General features: G+C 34.0%; 1 long non-coding RNA gene across 1 annotated transcript; it reads right to left on the bottom strand.

Annotated features, from left to right (window-relative positions):
* Positions 1–3,590: 3,590 nt before the first annotated feature.
* Positions 3,591–6,327, bottom strand: LOC144346741 (uncharacterized). Its single transcript, XR_014929839.1, has 3 exons — positions 6,237–6,327; positions 4,120–4,302; positions 3,591–3,732 (listed from the first exon to the last, which is right to left on the bottom strand). It is a non-coding gene; the product is annotated as an uncharacterized LOC144346741 (long non-coding RNA).
* Positions 6,328–20,750: the final 14,423 nt, after the last annotated feature.

Genomic DNA, 20,750 nt, shown 5'->3' with positions numbered 1-20,750 from the left:
ATGAACTTCTAAGTCTTAGTTGCTCACCAAGACAGAATGCCACGGGGAAAAGTCACCAAAGACTCTCTCAAGGCTGACCTAGGACTGCATGCCTTGTGGTGTTCTGCAACTAAGACTCCATTATTCACTTTCAAATCTTTAACCAATTACAGGGGAGTATAAAGACTCTAGGGCGTAACGTTCAATTGTGCAGCCAATCACACGAAGTACTGGATATGTCATATCTACTGAGTAATCGCCTGCTATATAATTTGATTTTGATTTGATTTATTTCAACAGAAGATATAAAACAACAGAAAACAAACAATGTGAGAATGAAGAAGAACAAGGAAGTTTGACATTTTCTGGTTAGGTCCAAGGAATAGTTCGTCTGAACTAATCTAATTCAAGAACCAACTTATTGTATGATATTATGGTAATAAAACTTGATAAATGATTAAATAATGATTAGAATAATTCAATTAAAATGGAGTTAGGTAGGTAGGACATTCAAGAATAGTAATATACAATTTATAGAAAAAAGAAATAAAAGAAAATAACAAATCTGATGTGTAAAAAACATAATGATAAAGTAAAAGGTTTAATTCTGTAGTAGGTAATGCTTTAATGTGTTTTTGAAGTGTATTCTATTATGGGATATTTTAAGGGAGGCTGGGAGTGAGTTCCAATGTTTAACAGATGCAAATTTTAGATTATGCTGAGAAATGGTCAGGTTAACTTTTGGAATTGCAAGATTGCTTTGGAATATTGACTTCGCCGAATAGCTATGAGACAGATCATCAAATTAGTGACTCAGATTATTGGCAAAGCGATTATGATTAAGGTCAAATATGAATAGACAAGTGTGAAGTTTGCAAAGTTTATAAATATCTAGTATGCCGAGTTGATGAAAGATATGTGCAGTAGATGCAAAAAAGTCTGAAAATGTTATTCGTCTAGCTACTTTTTTTGTAAACGAAGTATTGGTTCCAGCAATGTAGGATATGTATTCCCTCAAATTTCAATGCAGTAGGTTAAATGTGGCAGAATTAGTGTGTTATTTAGAAGGATTAGTATTGATTTAGGGACATAGTGGCAAATGCAAGAAATTATGCCTACTTTGGGGCTGATAATTTTCTTAACTTTTTCAATGTGAGTTTTCCATGTCATTGATGGATCAATGCTTATATATATGACAGAAGGTACACAGGCGAACCGTCAACGTCTAGACAACCTTCCAACTGGGTAGGTTTTTGTGGAGTTTTTACAATCATATAGTTAGTTTGTCCACACTTATTGTAAGTTTGTTAGCTTGACACCATTTAACGACGTCACTGAAATCTTTATTAATATCAGTAAGGTTAATTTTATTAGTGTTCAAAAATTTAAATAAATTTGTGTCATCAGCAAATAGTCGGAAATCAAAATGATTAGATGCATGGATAATGTCGCTAATGTAGAGAAGAAAAAGAAGAGGACCTAAAATTGACCTCTTGGGGATTCTACAACTGACCCGCTTTAATGGTGACAAAAACCCGTTGATGTTAAAAGTTTGGTACCTATTGCTTAGGTAATTCTGGAACCAAAGCAGTGGAAGACCCCTAATCCAATAGTGTTCCATTTTGTGAAGTAAAATTTTATGGTCTATAGTGTCGAAGGCCTTTTATAAGTCAATAAAAATGCCAAATGTAACAAGGCCTCTATCCATATTGTCTGTAATATCTTATACTAAATCTGCAAGGGCAAGTTTTGTACTGTAACCTTTTCGAAAACCATACTGTGATGGTAATAAAATATTAAATTTTTCAAGGAATTTGTAAAGCTGCTTTTTTTTTTACCAAGGACTCAAATATTTTGCTAATAACGGGTAGGATAGATATAGGTCATGGAATGGTGACCCTTTTTTAAAAAATAGGGGTAATTTTTCCAACTTTGAGTGCATCTGCCAATTTACCTGTTGTGAAAAACCCGTTTATAATGTGCTAAGGGGGCGGCTATATGGTGGACAGCGTCCACAATTAGTCTCGGGTGCGTACAATCATGTCCCATAGCTTTCCGGGGGTCCAAGCGAAGAATTTCATTAATGACGCCATTTTCATTATTTCGGTTTAAGAAAAAAGAAGATGGATAATCTCCATTAAGATACTGATTAAAATGATTTGATGGTGAAAGTTTTGCAGCAAGATTCGGCCCAATGTTGGTAAAGAAATCGTACAATGTCTCAGCTTCATCTAAATCTCACAACTGTTTGTCTGCATTTTCATCAGCATTCATTGTTTGAGGGGGTGTCACATTTGCATTGTTACTTAGAATCTCATCGATAGTTTTCCAAATTTTATTAGAATTTCTCCCAGCCCACAAGAATTTTAAGAAGACCCGTCAGGAGATTACGATATTTCTTGTATTTATTTCTTATTTCTACATCATTGGGATTTTTGTTCATACTAATAAATAATTTATTTTTTTGTTTTGACATAAATTAAAATACTTTTGATAACCATGGCTTGCGAATTAAGGGGTCTGTGCTTTTGTAAGTTTTAATTGGGGCATGCCTTGAGGTAAAATTACACATACACGGGAAATTACACATACCAAACTGTCAGAAATAGTTACAGCCAATGATTTCAATGATTATGGGAAAGTGATGCATGATGTCAACCAGATATAAACTAGAACTCAACTATCAAGTCGTATCAGTGACCCATCCTTTAGACAGAGAAATAATTCATAACAATACCATGTATGTTGCCACTACAGATGCTACCATTGTCCTGAAAAGCCAACTTTCTTAATTAGGCTGCCCATCTTCTCCAAGTTATTGTTCTCTGTTTTTGTACATAATGAAGTTAATAACTAATGAAGTTAATAACTGTGTCGGATTTATAACCAGTGTATCTAACATCAAACAGAAAGTTTTGTACTGAAAATAAACTAATTTAACTTTATAGTTTTTGTAATGTGTATTTTTGACCATTCGGAAGTTGTCCATTTTAAAGGCAAATTGTGCCACTTGACAATCATTGATTTATAACAGATGATATGAAAATACATTTTACATAAAATTATGAATACTTGTATCATAGTATGAACTTCCTAACCGCTATGCAACCGTTGTGTAACCAGACCGGAAACACTCGATTTCATTCAGTGCTAGTACTGGATCTTAACTGTGTAGTATTGTTAACTTCAAGAATTATGCATGCATTGGGACTTGTATATTTGATGAATACAACCAACACCATTTCTAGATGTTAATTCTTAACTATTTTTGTACTTATTTTCCCGGTTTCGACAAAAAGCTTCAATAAAGTGTTGAGGTATATAAAAGGATACTTTAATCCAATAAAATTATTTTTCCGAGCGCCTCAATATTGATAATTCCCTTGCAAATTTGTGTTCTCTGTATTTATTGCTCTTGGCAGTGCAGTGTTTACATGACATATCACAAGCCAAATAATTATTCAACAAAGTATAGTTCTAATTATGTCTAAATAATGCGTTATTTTGCCGATATTAATATGTAATGATTACGATAGCATAATGATAATCGTTCAGTCATTTCGTGACTTTTTAATACATGTCGTAATAATAAAACAAAAACTCGGTACAAAGATGTCTACTTTCATTTATTTAGACAACACGCAGAATATATATCACAGCAGTGTATGTATATATTGAATAACAAATGAAGAGTTGGATTAAATACATCTTCCGGAGTATGGTAGCAAGCAGAAATCGAGTATTAGGTACTCTCTGTGTGAGCAAAAAAATACAACAACAAAATTGATTATTTAAAGTAATTCACTATGAAAAAATATATTTTTGTTTACGAATTATACATGCATCTAGCAAAAGTAATCAACGGTAATTCAGTTGTAGCCATTGAACATCCTTCCAACACGTGTTTACTGTAGTTAGGTTTTACCCTTCCTGAGTTCAAGTTGATCTTCTGGTCATAATCTTATTTTTGTCAGAACAATAGACATACGTCATAAACAGGCAGCTTCTAAATGCAGTACAAAAGCGTTTGTCTTAATCATTGAAACCTAACGTTTGCATATTTTACACTTTGGAAACAAAAATTTATTTGATGACAAAAATAATAATGAAATATGTCAATAAAATTATTCTAAAACCTACCATCATGTATCGGTTGATTCAAATAACGATTTCTTGCGATGAATGGTTTGCCGATCATAAAAAGCCTTTTTTCATTATGAATTTTGCCTCGGTGATGTGCCAAGGAAGACGAAACGAGCATGGTTGACACTAACATCATTATTAGGAAAAATGACACTGATTTGTTCATTTCAATGTGTTACTCTGTTGACAAAACAGAAAAAAACGTAATTTAGCAAAACAGGAGATGAAATTACGTTATGAAAAAACAATTTAATGAAATTCCATTTGTACTATTGATTTATGCAAAGTTGTGATGACCACCAGTCGACTATTATGAGTTTGATGACGAAAAAATACATGTGCATTCGATGTATGTATGTAGTTTGAACTTGACCAGTTTAAACATGTCGAATATATTAATCTGCATTTTTTGCAACAAAATAACTACTAATCGGCCACGCAATCCAAGGTACATCAAAGGACCATCCGTTAATCATGTCTCGGAATGTTGAGAATGTGTAATATTGATACACCATGGCTTTTAACTGGCTATTAATCTTTCAACCATTTTTATTAAAAAAAATATAATAGGAAGATAGACCAGACTTGTACTTAGATTATGCATCTTTGCTACTACTTGTACATGGTTTCAATGTTTATAAAGAGAAACATGTAAATCGTCTTTGAGAAAGTATCCTTTTGTGGATTTGTGAACTGTCATCCAGATTCAGAAGAGCACGCAATATAAAAACAAAAACATTTTCATAAATGCAGTTCTGTGGTTGCCTTGCACATACACACATTTACATCCATCATAGCTTTGAATTATAAACTGTGAATCTCTGTTTGTTATATATTTACTATCATTTAAAATCACGCTGTGTTAGCCATCATATTTAATGGCGAACGATTTGGTTGTACAAATGTTCGCGTTTGCGCTGTTTTCTACATGCAGTCAGCACTGTAAAAGCCATTTCTCCTACTCGCATTTGTCGGTGAGCTAAAATAAAAATAAACATTATCGAAAAAGTCACGTGGTATACCTTCTGGGCATGCGTGGAAGATTCAAATGACTGATGATTCGGTAGGGGTGTTCAAAATAGGAAACTTTTCTCGGGTCTTTTCTCCAAAATGTATACATCCTTATTATTATACACGTTTATTCGTGATATATATTCTCACATCACCACATATACAATAATTATTCGAATTTACATAATCTCAAACATTTCCCCATCAGTGTAGTTTCTTTTGTAAGCGAACAACCCGATATTGCACGTTGTATCCGGGTTGCATGTTCCTTGCCAAACTATGTATAGTACGAGAAGTGGCACTGGATTTGAGGCGAGTTTACCTTTAAATAAGCTATTTAAATGAGATATACGTGCATAGTCACACATATACACCAACATTATCTGAATATACATTGCTGTCGAAATCCATTTAGGAAAGCATTCCCATAACATTGAATATACCAATTATCCGCAAATCCACACAAAATAATTAATAACTTTAATTAATATAACTATTTTACCATTAAATATTTTACCATTAAATCATCCACCGTATTACATTGAAAGCGATAACATGGCGACAAAAAGCTGCCCTAGCAAATCACCACATTTTGATATTTATGTCTGTCATGCAAAGTTTAAAAACATAGCTAATTTGTTGATCAGTTTGTTACCCCCCACCACCTGAAACGTAATTTTATGTCAATAAGTGCGCACTAACCCTGTATTTAAGTAAATAGTTTAGATATAGAATGTATGTACACGCAAAGTATATGTATATAGGACAAAACAGATATGATATGGTATTTAAGGTATTTTTAGCAATCAGTGGTTGTAGAAATGCATGACCTGGAATGGATTATTAGAAAATATAAAAACGACGAAGTGTCGATTTTTGAGGCAAATTAGCTTTATTTTCTCTGCATCGATAAATAGTTTGTGTTAAATCTGTATATATGTTTACATGTTTAATAACATATGGTTTGTTTATACTACGTGGCATATATAAAAAAATCAAAACAATTTGTCGGTATTTTCCGCACCTCATTGTGATAATTGTAAGATATTGATGTAAGACATTGCCAAATACGGGTTAGATATTCTTAAAAATAAATAGCATACCTGGTTAACTGTTCTAGTATTGCAACAACGCTCGCTTCCGATTACACGCGATGAAATATGTTTTGTTTTACACGTTTATATTATGGTAATTGGACGAGCTCAAAATACGTCAATAAATAATGAATATTCATGAGATGTTAAGCTTTATGATTTTCAGATGTGTTAAGGCCATATTGTTTATTAATTTTCATCAAATACTCACACATTTGGTTACACATAGGTCATTGTTGTCATTTGAAGTCTTTCCAGCAATGGTCGAATGTGCTCAATATATGGTAATCAGATAATAATGAGCAATTGGTCATTACCTAGTTTTATCTAATTATGCTATATAATAAGCATTTTTAATTATTAGAATTACAGTCAAATAATCTTATGAAATAAGGACAAATCACATAATGTATACCAATCTAATTGTAATGAGCAATGTTGATGTTTCGAGAATATTGTTGAGCCTTGTATGCCAAACAAATATAACTTTAACAACAGTATGGAAATGACACAAATCTAAACCAATATTTAAATCATTCTAGGCAGATATTTCTAGTAAAAAGGTTGCCAATAAAAAAATTATATCAATATGTTATAGTTTCAATGTATTAAAGCTGCCATACATAAAAATTGTTGAAATCTGACTGTCAAATATTTTGAAGAATAAATAATAATAAATGTTGGTAACCATGAGCAGTCTTTCACTATTAAATGCTCTTGTAAACAGTTGCACAGACATAAAATAATGGTTTCTATTAACTATGTCTAAAAACCACAATTTGACTGTTTGTGTATGCCTAAACTGAGTTCTATGCACTTGTTCAAACGGATTTGAAGATAGAGGTAGAGCGTACTATAATTAGTAATTATGAAAATTATTGGTATTGAGATATCTGTGCTCCAAACAGCATTCCAATCCATCCAGTGGGTATTGAGATATTGGAGGATCATGATTGAAAACACACTCTCACACATGCGTGCACACACATACACAGAACGCGAATTACTAGTTCCCGTTCTCAACTAGTAATGCATATGTCCCTTATAAATTCTGAAAATTCTTAACTATCGAAATTCGATATATCTCTCTTTAATTCGTACCACACGTTCATAGTTCCGTCATAAATTATTATGTTTCACAATTTACTAGAAATAATGTCTATAAATGCTCAAAATATTGGCGGGAATTTGAATGTTTAACAATTAAACAAACTACAATAACCTACAAATCAGCTTGCCGTAAACAGATATCTTTTCCATGTTTATGAATTATAAGATTTAGTATCCCAGAACCATCTCCTTCCAAGAATTCAACGGCCAACAAAAGTTGTTTAGTGAATAAAATGGTTACCCATCTTAGTAATTAGAATGAATTCTTTCTCTATTTGACGAATACGATGGAAACGCTGGCGCATTCTTCTATATTCTGGAAATGTTTGTATGTCCATAATGGTCAATGTCTTGTTTTAGTATCTCAAAACGTCTGCTAACTCACTTGTCAAATTTAAGTAAAACTATATACTTTTCGATAATTCACAAACCTAACCACTTCATGGTTGAAAGCCATGCATATTAATTAACTACTTAGTATAAATGCGTCATGTGTTCTTCTTGTCCCTCCCTGCTACAATGAAGGCATCTGATAATGTGATATGAATAATGTATCAGATGAAATCTCAGTAATATCCATAACTGTAGTGTTGTAAGTACATATTGGGTATATTATAGTACATTTTCTGTTGAAACACAAGTGTACACATGAATGATATAATGACGGTTGACCAGTAGACGTAATTAAAGAGTAGGGTGACATGAGTAGTCTTGATACAATAAACTTTGACTACAGCGTGATACAAACTGAAACATATGCCACAAATAGTGATAATAAATACATTTAGTCACATCAATCACACAATCAAATCATTGGTTATTATACCATTCATCGATTGTGCACATAGAAGCAGAATGTGATTCATGTTATTACCCATGACCACAAATTGAGTATTCTATAGCAATTGACTACTGTAAATGCATTAATTATTGGCTAGGTTTTATTTTTGCCATTTTCGCTAATAAGTACAATTCATTCAAATAAACAAACGTGAACATGTAAAATAACAATATAACTCACCGTTTCGCTGCCGAAGCCAGTGAATAAGCTCATCATTTTTTTGAAATTATAGGTAACCAGATGTGCAAGTATTAAATGACAATAATAAACATCAAAGTTTAACGTACTAGGTTTTATTCTGTTCTGTTGACTTTGACAAAGCAATGAAAATTAATGAACACGACTGGCTAAGATTAAATAAGTGGCATATTATTAAATATATAATTATTATATATCGTAAGTATATTCATCCTTGAGTCATCATATTCGTGTATACATGTTTTAATTTACTGGACAAACCATTTACCAAATATGTCATCAATATTTAATATTTTATGACGTATCATGTTGTCATTTAATTATCATAAATTCAACTTGTCAAACAAAGAAAATCGAACTGCGTGTAATCAAGGCCGAGCTTTTTTGCGTTACTAACAAAAAGTTGACACAGTAGGCAGTTTATTTTTGTTCGAATATCTAGAACAAATTTGTCGTCGTCTTTGGTCCATTAACAGACCATATGGTATATTTAATGAGATGCAGAAATACAGGCAAGTATATTTATATGCAATATCAAATTATTGCTTATACTTGTGACATATCTAACTTAGACGTTTTATTGATGTATGGAAACGATTTAATAGTTGATGTCAGAAACAGAATCGATATAACATCCATAGACTGCTAAAACACCCTAAAATACCGTCCCTGCACTTTGTCATGATTGATTGCGGAATGACTATTTGTTCTCTCGTCCATAGAATGACAAATTGACATAGCAGGATTCATATGATAAAAAAAAAGGAGCGGCACACCATCCATCGCAAGAAGTCGTTTCCAACATGTCCAAAAAAGAATGGTAACAGTATTATTAATTTAACATTATATTTCCAAAGTGGTACAAATCATTTTACAGAAATGTCATTATATTGTTATGAAATTTGAAGAATTATTTGAAGAATGAGATACAAACAATTCAGCTTAACTGTATTCAGTATTAGAGATGAAATATACACTATATACACAAACATAAGTAAGTGTTAAAGATGCAATATGGACGAGAATTGACATTTATTTCACTCTTCAATAAAGTGAATTAACCACACACAATCATAGTTGGCCTATTCACTCCAAGCATCGTGCATTCAAAATGCCGATATGTTCGATCATGGCAACATGACAGCGCTGTAAAGAGTCTGTTTGTAAACATAGTTTGAATCCGCCGCCATTGTTCGAGATACGGGTCACGTGATTCCGAACGCAGAAAATGATGTCGTCATAGAGGTAATAGGTCATCACAACAATGGCGGAGTCCGCCGCTTCCAGAACTGCAGCGCATTCTCTTTAGGACTGTTCCTGGCAACATTCTTGAAAACTGTGAAATGGACACTAAAAAGTTAGTTTCACAAAGAAATGCTTTTACACAGGTGTAAACACCGTTATTACAACGGCAAACACGTCTGGCATAATAGACAGGTGGCGCATCGGTGTTGAATCACTGTTGACAGCTCTCCCTGGCGTATAAAGAGACACAAAAATGAAAGGAGGACTGCCAGTCGGTTAGTGCTGGGTTCTTTTGTCACCGTCCGGAATACGGGAAATTAATGAATAATGTTTTTCTATCGAAACTTTGCATGCAACTGTATGATTTTTAAAGACAATATCTCCACGGTAGATCATTTAGTACAAGACATTGTTTTCGTTACCGTGGGGCAAAGTTAGTTAGCGTCCGGGGTGGGGGTTCTCTGAATAAAATATGGTATGTATGCTGAAGTTACTAGTATTTGTCACGTATACGCGTGTATAGTAATAAAGTGTGAAAAAAGGAATCTCATGAATTCATGTACCTCAACTTGGAAACAGTATGGTTTTAGTATGTATACAGGGTGTCTATTTTAAGTTTTATTTTAAGGGTGCCTTAAAAGCAATACCCCGGTACTATATTTTTCATAATAATGTCACCAGGTAAAAACATCATACATACTATGGCTTGCCAGTTCATTTATTCAGCTTTGACTAGATTACTTTGAATCTGGACAGTATTTAAACTTACTCATCTCAGCTCCAATTTGTGGATGAGCACCAGTCACAATCAACAAGCAGCTGAAAGCCACCTAGAAACTGACGCCGCCAACCCATGTAAAGGTACATAGATACTGTAAACAAACAGTACCCGTGATGGGAGACAATACAAATAATACTCCGATCAACAATCAGTTACTTGACAATACAAAAAGCAAAAACAGAAATCTAAAACACCTAATATATATATATATATATATATATATGCGGTAATAGATTTAATACACAACTACATGGATATTGAAACTCGACAGCACTGTTTCGTAAGGTATGATTTTTAATTATTATGTTAATTTGCGAAGGTTATAATGTATGCTCGTTGGTGCAGTGAATTATTTAACATAAAGCTCCTGATGAGTGAGGTACTTGTACATTACGAAACAGTGCTGTCGAGTTTCAATATTCATGTAGTTATGTATTAATTCTTCTATTACCGCATTTATCCGCTCTATATATACTTTGTATTGAGCACTTTTGTTTTGGAATAATCGACTCCCATATTTAGACTATATTCTGCTCCTTGGTTACACTTGTCGAGCACTCTACGATTACCTGACATGGAAAAATTCAACCCCAGCTACTCCACCAAGAACATCCCTATACCTTCGCAAACAGACTACCTACACCGACTAATCGATAAAACGGAACATTTCCTGCGCAGAATGCGATGGAAAGCGCACTTCTTTCTGAACCTGAATCGATCCTCGTCCAGTAAACAGACCTTCGGTTTTAATTCAACAAAAAACCCGCCACATATAGAAGAGTTAAACGAATTCGAAGATGGAATGCTAAGCATCATAACATCCACCAAGTTTAAACCCGTGAGTAATGTTTTTCTCAAAAAACTTAACAACGATATAAAATGGAAACGTCTGCTTATAGTAAACTACTAGAGAAGAACGTGACGAAATCATACAAAATATCTACCGACGCTACCGCTGCTAAAATTGCCATTGGAAATTGACGACCGAATAGACGTCAGTGCGAAGAAGGATGCTTACATAACTTTATAAGACCACAAACCAAACTTAGCGAATAACCCATCGTACAGACTAATTAATCCATCGAAACCTGAAATAGGGAAAATAAGCAAACAAATCCTGGACCGAATAAACAAAAAGATTATCACAGCTACTAGTATCCACCAGTGGAAAAATACGTCTTCCGTAATCAAATGGTTTGATAATATCGATAACAAGGCACGTTATAACTTTATTTGTTTTGACGTTGTGGAATTCTACACATCCATAAGCGAAGATCTACTGAGAAAAGCGTTGCGTTTCGCCTCAGCTTATGATAACATCCCGGATGAAGAAATAAACATCATCTCTCACGCCAAACAAACGATGTTGATCCACAATCAATCACCGTGGCAAAAGAAGGGCTCCAACACGTTTGATGTCACAACTTCGAGCACGGATAGGGAAGAACATCCGGATCGGTCTCTACAGAGATGACGGTTTAGTCGCCTTAGACGCCACACCCAAAGAGACTGGACAGATCAAAAAAGATATCTGTCGCGTATTCAAAAACACGGTCTGATGATCGCGATCGAAGCGAATAAGAAAATAGTCAACTTCCTTGATGTCACGCTAAACCTCGTTGATGGTTCATACAGCTCTTTTACAAAGGCCAACGCCAACTTGGTATACGTGCACAAGGAAAGTAACCACCCACCCGCCATCACAAAGAATATCCTGGCCGGGATTAACAGGCGATTATCATCTATATCGTCAGATAAAAAGATGTTTGACATCGCGGCGCCACCCTACCAAAGAGCTATACGTGAAAGCGGCTACAACCACCAATTAAAGTTTGAGTCCCCCACGGAGAAGGGTAAAAAAACCGGCCACGCAGTAATGTCCTTTGGTAGAACCCACCATATAGCTGCAACGTCCGTAACAGTATCGGCAAGCGATTCCTGGATTTAATTGATAAGTGCTTCCCGACTGGCAATAATCTCAGGAAAATATTCAACCTAAATACCATCAAAGTCAGCTATAGTTGTATGAACAATATAAAATATACCATCAACAGTAAAAACAAACGGCAACTCGCCACATGATAAGAGCACCACAACTACTAAAACGAAAGTCAACAAACTATGCAATTGTCAGAAAAAAACGGCATGTCCACTGGACGGGAAGTGTTGCCAGTCCGGCGTGATATACCAAGCGGAAGTTACGCGCTTAGACAAACAAACTAGCGAAACGTACGTCGGTCTCACTGGAAATGAATTCAAAACAAGGTACAGAAACCACACTGCCTCATTTCGTAATCAGGCCTCTAGAAATGCGACAGAACTAAGTAATATTGAAAAATATTGAGCACAGAATAACATGGAAAATTCTTTCTCGTGGTAGCCCGTACAGTAGCTCCAGCAAACTATGCATTCTATGTTTGAGGGGAAAATTTATAATAATTTTTAGACCTCACCACTCCACACTAAACAAAAGAAATGAACTCGTATCATCATGCCGACACAGATCAAAAGCCTTACTATGTAACACTTAAACCCGTATGTGTTTTTTTATTTTTAATTAATGTGTTAATTTGCGAAGCTTATAATGTATGCTCGTTGGTGCAGTGAATTATTAAACATAAAGCTCCTGATGAGTGAGGTACTTGTACCTTACGAAACAGTGCTGTCGAGTTTCAATATTCATGTAGCTGTGTATTAATTCCTCTATTACCGCATTTATCCGCTCTACATATACTTTGTATTGAGCACTTTTGTTTTGAAATAATCGACTCTCACATCTAGACTACATATATATATATATAGTTGTGTGTATGTGACGTCGGAGATTCGAATTACGCATGTGCATTTAGTCATTAACAGGAAGCGCGTCTTCTTATAGTGGCGAGGTGAATTTGCCGAGTTGCGACTTCGAATATTGTATTGATATGTTTGTAAATATACCTGTAATTTCGATTGCGAAGCGTACACACATGTAGGAAATAATAACATTGCGATGCGCATATTAGCGATTTTTTCCTTACACAGGGAATATCTAATAATCTAATACATAAACTGGATGACGTATTTATTTCAATTTGGTATTAGTTTATTCAATCATATGTGTTGGTTGAAATAAACACATAAAGATTTGAATAACCTTTTATTTTACGTAATAATTTGACAAACTATTCTGACGAAATTAACCTAGTAAGCATTAATTTAAATTGCAATCTAATTGGGCTGGCAATTCATACTTTTCCGGCTTTGCCATCAATATCTCCAATGAATCTTGGTACATTGATGGTCTGTGACATTAATAATCAGACATTTTACAGTGGAATCTGTGTATATTAAATACCTGGTTTGCATAATAATTAGTTTTCAGCTTTCCCATTCATATCTCAAGTACGTATTATCTTATTTTAAGGACTCGCGGTACGTAATACTCATTGCAACGACAATACAACGCTGTTTTTCAGTTTATAGTTTATATTTAAATAATAACACATGTTTGTGAGAGTAATATAACGATTTGTTGTCGTGAACAACAGCCCGAGGGCAGACAAGAAATCGTGATATAGCCCGGATGTTATTTATTTTATCACAACGAACAGACATCCACAATGCACAGTTACATCTACCATACATCTCTCACACCCGCTCTCCCACAAAACAACAACACTCATATTTGAAGTATGCATTATCTTATTTTACGTATTATAATACATTACTCAATAGCGTACGTACATTGTTTGCTGAAAGCACTGGAAAATACCCACAGTAAATGTTACTTTCAGCCACGGATACTCTTTTTAGTAACCGTGTTTCAGCAGAGTTGGTCACACAATTTATCGAGTATAAAGTTTTTTTAAATGAATTGAGAAATTCTCAAAGGCAAATTATTTCACCACTCAACAGATACAAATGTTAGAGTGCAGTGAATGTAAATGAAATGATGTCACTCAGCTTAGAACGTTTTCGGTGAGCATCGGAGTGACATGCGTAGAAATGCTCATAGTGTGGAACGTGCGCACGTTCCTTATTTATTTCGGTTGGCTAAAATTCTCTAAAAACCATAAAAGCAACCCAAAAGCAACAGTGGCCGGGACAGTACCAGTGCAGCAAACGTCAATTTGTTATGCGGAGTGACGTACAGTAGTTTCATTGATGTCATCCAGGTGATATACCATGTAATATTCACTTGGCGTGCAATATACCATGTAATAGCTATCTTTATCCAATATCACGTGATCGAGTCTCAATCAATCGCAGCATGCGTAACAACAGTGGGATGAGATAAACATTCATAATAATCACCTAATTTGCATAATAATTTGCATCTATCCAGCGATTTTTTAATAATTAATCATCATATTATAATGAAACTTGGTACATATGTGTTCTGGAACAACACACAGACCTAATTCTCAGTACCACGAGCGCCTGTTCGATTCGGCAGTAACCATGTGACTTTCAAATTTCCGGGGTTAATACGTTTTGTATTCTACAATACAAAAAAACATAGCGCATGATGTTTTGCGCTCAATGACAAAATGAAATGCAATGAACCGTCATTTTAGCCATTCTGTGCGTTGTGTATTTTCATCTAATAAAATTGTAGAAATGCAGTTTTCAACGTCTTTTTAACGTTAAATGTGTCATCTCTATTCAAACTTATGTTGCATTTTTTTTACACGTCACTGAAACACATAAACTCATCAAAATGTGTGGAATACTGGTTGGCCAATATATTAAACCTCAACTAGTACTAGTAATGTTAGAAACATACTTCTTATCACCCTCGCCACGATTCTGAAATAGGAACTATTTGCTCATATAAACTGTATTTTTCCCAGGAAAATATATTTCTTTATTGAGCATTCTTGTTTTTCTGTGTTGGTCCAGCTATGGGACCAAGTTAAAAACATTTCCATTTATTTTTCTGTTCACTTAAAATCCGTTAACTTGATATACGACTTTTATTATGTCATTATACTATGGTGTGATTATTTTTATTTCACGTTTTTCAGCGACTAAAACTGGGGGAACTCTATCTAAGTTATAATAAGATTGACATTTGCACTTACTCAAATATTTCAACATATTTTGGACAACCTCTTACAAATTGATACCTGATGAAACACACTTGGAAGAACGTCGCTTGAGTTATGCAAATGTCGACCTTTTCCTGTGATGCAATGCGCGAAACACAGAGAAAACGTTCCAAAGATGCGCACGTTTTTTATTCGAGGTACTGAGAATTAGTCTGGGGTTGAAATCTATGCATAATAATTACCCATTTCTTTTTACAAAAACTCATTATAGCATTTCAATAAGATTTAATATATACGTGCTTGGGAACAATGAATTAGTTTTTAATTTAAATTCGAGTATAATTATTGCCAAATTTACACAATGTGCATGATCACTACACTTCATTAAAATTCGGTTCATAGCTGCTTGCGTCCACAGACGTGATTAGTTTAATAGAAAAACATGTATAATATAAATAATGTGGATCACATTGTTTTCACGTTGTCTCAAATAGCAGACAAATATTAGTTGCCAAGATTATTGTTCGAAAGGTTGATTAAATTTGAATGTTTCAAATACTCTCAGCACATGGGATTTCTTTCTAAGCTTTCTTTGATTGTTTATTTTCGTACATCTAAACTTTCAATTCATTGACACAATCTTTCATATTAGTTGTAATCACCAAATGTGTTCAATTGAAATGACATGTATAACTGGAATAATCGGCATAGAGGTGATATGACAGAGCATGGTGTTTTACATTCCTACGAAGTGAGAAAGTATAAAAAAGTGGTCTAGCACTAATAAAACTACATCTTTTTGATACTTTTCAAGGACATTTTGTGAAAACATTTTTTTTGTGACAGTGTTTTAAAATTTTGACATAACAAGTCATCTTGCTAGATTTTGAGGGTTTTTTCTCAAGTCTGTTTTTAATGGTTGCGAACTACCTTAAGGATGCGGTAGAGTTATCGTGCTCTAAAAAGTAAAAACTGTATTTATGAGGAAAAGTAATTTGAAGCATAGCAAATTATATATTTTTGTGAAGCCCTTGTTCCTGGCTTTTTGAAAAAAAATTATCAGAGACATGTACCACGAATTAGTCACGTGATTACTAAGTAAACATAGAGGTGTTATTTTGAATACAAATGAGTTTTGTATAAAAACCGTAGGGGTTTTGTAAAAAAAGAAAGCTGAAAAATCAAGTCAGCATCAGCACCGTCAATGCCTCAAGAGTGTTAGAAAATGGATCGCATATTTGTTTACAATTACATCAATTTACATTTTTTTTGTTATTTCACCCATAGACAAGGAATTCAAAAGCCTTTTATTTTTCATTGCGAGGAGTTATCAAAAAATGCTTCAAGGGTTTTATTCTGCGCCAATACGTTATCAATGTGTGTGAATTTCATGAAAGTAGGTCAATTTCTGACGACGCACAGCTCACTTGAATGACCTCTATGGCGTCAGATTTCTTCTGCCTGAAAACACCAAAAAACAAAACATTTGTCACGTTGCGCTAATTTTGGACATTTGAAGCATCAGATTGACTGATTTTTACAACAAAACACATTACATGGAGTCACTTAGTAGCCTTGCAGTAATAAAATCCAAAACTATAAAGTTTTAGGCCCGTATTCGTCCTCCAAAAAGAAGCGAAGTTGTTTTGGTACACAGCGGCCCCGCATAACGTTGAACAGTCATTGACGCTGCAGTTCGGCGTCTTCTACACCGATCTGACGCATATCGCGCTAGGTGTGCCGGGAGTTTGTTCGAAATTTCGAACGTTTCGAAGTCAATTGTCGATTGCCACGTATTTTACGGATATATTAAATCGTTTCAGAGACCTGTTTACTAAATAATGATAAATGAAACTTAGAAAGCTTGTAAGAACAAACTGGGCCCAAATCGCGCAAATTGCAATAAGTTTACGCTGGTTCGGATGAAGTTCTACGCGTGATTTTATTGTGCTCAAGAACGTTCTATTTTCGAACTAGTTGAAACCGGAAATAACGCAACTACTTTCGAACTTCAAACACAAATTTGATTATCGTAATTATGTGTTAGTAATCTGTTGTTTCAAAGATTGAATTATGTATGACAATAATATTTCACTCTATAAACAATATTTCACTAAAATATGTGATTCAAAGGCAACCCAAATTGTAAAAAGCAATATCAAGTTCCGCGTATAAACACTGTTGTAAAGAGGCGGCGGAGCGGAATTTTAGCCAAAAATCGGCTAGTAAGGCGTCATATGACACAGCATTCTCTACCATCGGCCCCACGGACCTCTGTAACCACAACTTGTGCGCATAGTCACTGCGCACTTCCTCCGCGCACTGAACCCTGAACTACATTTACATAAACACAGAAATGCAAACAAGCGGAGGCACGACCGTCATTCACTGTTTTAGTTTTTCGACTGCTGAAAGCCGAAGCTGATAATATAACGACCATCTTAGAATCGTATTTAGATAAGATTTCCTTATTTTTTTAAATAGTATTTTGTTATGCAATCGGTGGAGCAATATTAGGAAATGTTATATCTGAACTCATGATTGCGGATAATTTGTTGGTTTTCGTAAAAACAGTGAAACTTTTAATTTAATTAATAATTACTTTTCTTGCCATGTCAAAAACTAAATTTCTTTGTTGTTCGTATTTTTACATGATTTGAGACAGAAGTATGGAGTGTGTAATGTCAAGACGCTAATCCACCGGCTAGGCCCAAATACATTTACACAAGCCATGGGTCGTGAAACAGGGTCAGCAGATGCAGTATGTCGTTCTGTGTCAATTTTAATAAAGCACTCTTCATCCACTGTAAATCCAGTAGACACACACACGTATGTAGTTCCGGAAGAAGTTTTACTTCGAGGTACACATGTACAACAAAAGTTAAGGATATTTATGAAAATCCTTGGACCATCATGTAATGGATTGAAAGGAATTAATTCATCGCCATTTCAGAAATTCAACAAATGTGACCTACCGGTACTAACTAGAGTGTCATTACTCGTGTCAAGATTGAAAACTGGACTCTCAAATGATAGTGATTCTGATACAAGTACATTATTCATCAATATCTCATGTTTTACCATTTTTTTCAAACCATAGGTTGGTAATACTTGCAATGTCACTTTTATACAAATTATTTCTTTCTCTGCATGATAATGAAATTTAAAGCTAGGGTGCTAAATTGTTTTTTTAGAGATACGGTTACTGTACAAAGGCACCTGTGTAGCATTATAATCCTGATGCATGTCTAGTCAGTGAGCGTTTATGGTAAAACATCTATAACTAGAGGCCATGACTTTAAATTAAGAAAATTTGGTCATGTCTGGATGTCAGAAATCTTACTTTTTCAGTAATAAAGTTGTAAATATTTGGAGCACTTTACAACGAATAAGCTTTAAGTGGCCTCAAACATTGTATTATATTAGTATAAGTAAAAAACAAATCATAACACAATGAAAATTTTCACACAGGATTCCAATCTTTATTAATTACCATCATTATGATAAAAATACAGTTCAATTACAACTTGTAACATTGGGATTATAAATAATGTTTTGGATATTTGGGGACTAATAAAGGTTACCAGGAGCCATGGATATACAGACCTCTTCCATGTTGTGTGGAAGAAATTGTTGTATTAATTGGAATACAATGTACTAACATGTTTATAAGTTAATGCTAATCTGATTATAAAGTAAAAGCACATTGATTGATGCAAATGTGTGGTAAAAAGTGTTGAAAAATGCAATTTTTGCTTAACATTGCGCTCTATGGAATTGTTCTAGAAATAGCGATTTTTGAAAAATATTAGGACAAGTTTCTCAAAATACGGCACTGTTCACACAAAAGAATGCTATTTTATGGGGCAATAGCTCCACGATTTTACATAATAAACCAATGATTTGCGATTTATGACCAACTTTCTCAAAAAATGCTGAGTAGGCTTCTACCTTAAATCAATACTTGTACCATTATTGGTCATGTGATCTTTGTTCTGGTTGTAACCGCACTTGTGTTGATATGCAAAGTGTAATTAATACAGATGACTATACATAACATGTAAACCACTATTGAAATTCAGCCTTACACCAGACAAATATCTGTTGAAAATTAAAAAAAAAATATTTGTTCACAGACTGAAAATTACTAGTACTACCCTTTAAATTTGTCTTATCTTACTTTACTACTAATTGTGAACCACATTTACTGTATTAGCTCATCAATAGACAAAACACTTATTTATTTACACGTATATATATGTGCTTCTAATAGAGCAAATATGGTATTGGATTCGAAGTATCAGGAGTTTTTCATGGGGTAAAGTACCCAGGTAAAAGAGGTGTTACAAATTTAACACGGGTATGATTATATTGGAGGTGCACTTAAATTATGGCAGTTGACTTAAAGACAATTAGTGCAGCACATCCCTGGGGAGCACTGCTCTTTTGTGAATCCAAACACAGACAACATATATTGTTGTGCAATACATTATTATATTCTCTTGCATGCCAGGAACATTCTTAGCAATATTTTGTAGCTGTAGTAACTGTGGTAACTGGTCCAGCTGTCAGTCAGAGTGCCACTCAATGCCATGAAAAGAGCCATAATAAAAAAGACAGTTGTGTGTTCAGCTCTTTGTAGGTTTTACAAAATGTTTTTACTCTGCGAAAAAAAAAATGAACATGTTTAGTCAAAATACAATATATGAAAAATGGTACTTGTAACAGAAATACTTGAAAATGAAATACAACAACCAGAAACTGTGAAAGTTATTTTGCCCACTAAAATTAGAATGACATACACTAGCAGCTATAGTTCGCATTATGACTGAATCTATTTCAACAATAGCAGAAGCCTAGATAAAAATAAATCTAAATTACTATCTTATTATAATTTTAATCCTTATAATATTTACATGATCAATGTAAAATTTATATTGTCAAGCAGCACACTTGAACATGCTGCATTGAGAGTGGGTATATTTTGTATAGGACAAATAAAATAGTGTTGTTTATGGAAACACTGAAATTAATGTAGGTAGGTATCTATCTTTTTTTCTCTTATTTTTGTTTTAAATAAAACATTTCCTGTGTCATTAGTGTCAATTTGTAGCGACCATCGCCAAAATGTGGACTTTGAAAGCATAGCATATACACTATGTATATCAATGTAGTATATTATTAAAATAAATTGTAAAAAAAATGAGATCTAATTGTTTATATTAGCTTATTTAAAAGACATAATCTAAAATGCACCTTGCCCAATACTTCTGAGAAACAAATTGTTTATTCACCCACGGTTAATAAAAACCGTG

Source organism: Saccoglossus kowalevskii, chromosome 6 (assembly GCF_978046115.1).
Source record: "Saccoglossus kowalevskii chromosome 6, keSacKowa6.1, whole genome shotgun sequence".
Classification (NCBI taxonomy): domain Eukaryota; kingdom Metazoa; phylum Hemichordata; class Enteropneusta; family Harrimaniidae; genus Saccoglossus; species Saccoglossus kowalevskii.
Note: the sequence above shows the minus strand (reverse complement) of the source record. Positions and strands in the feature narration are given on the sequence as shown.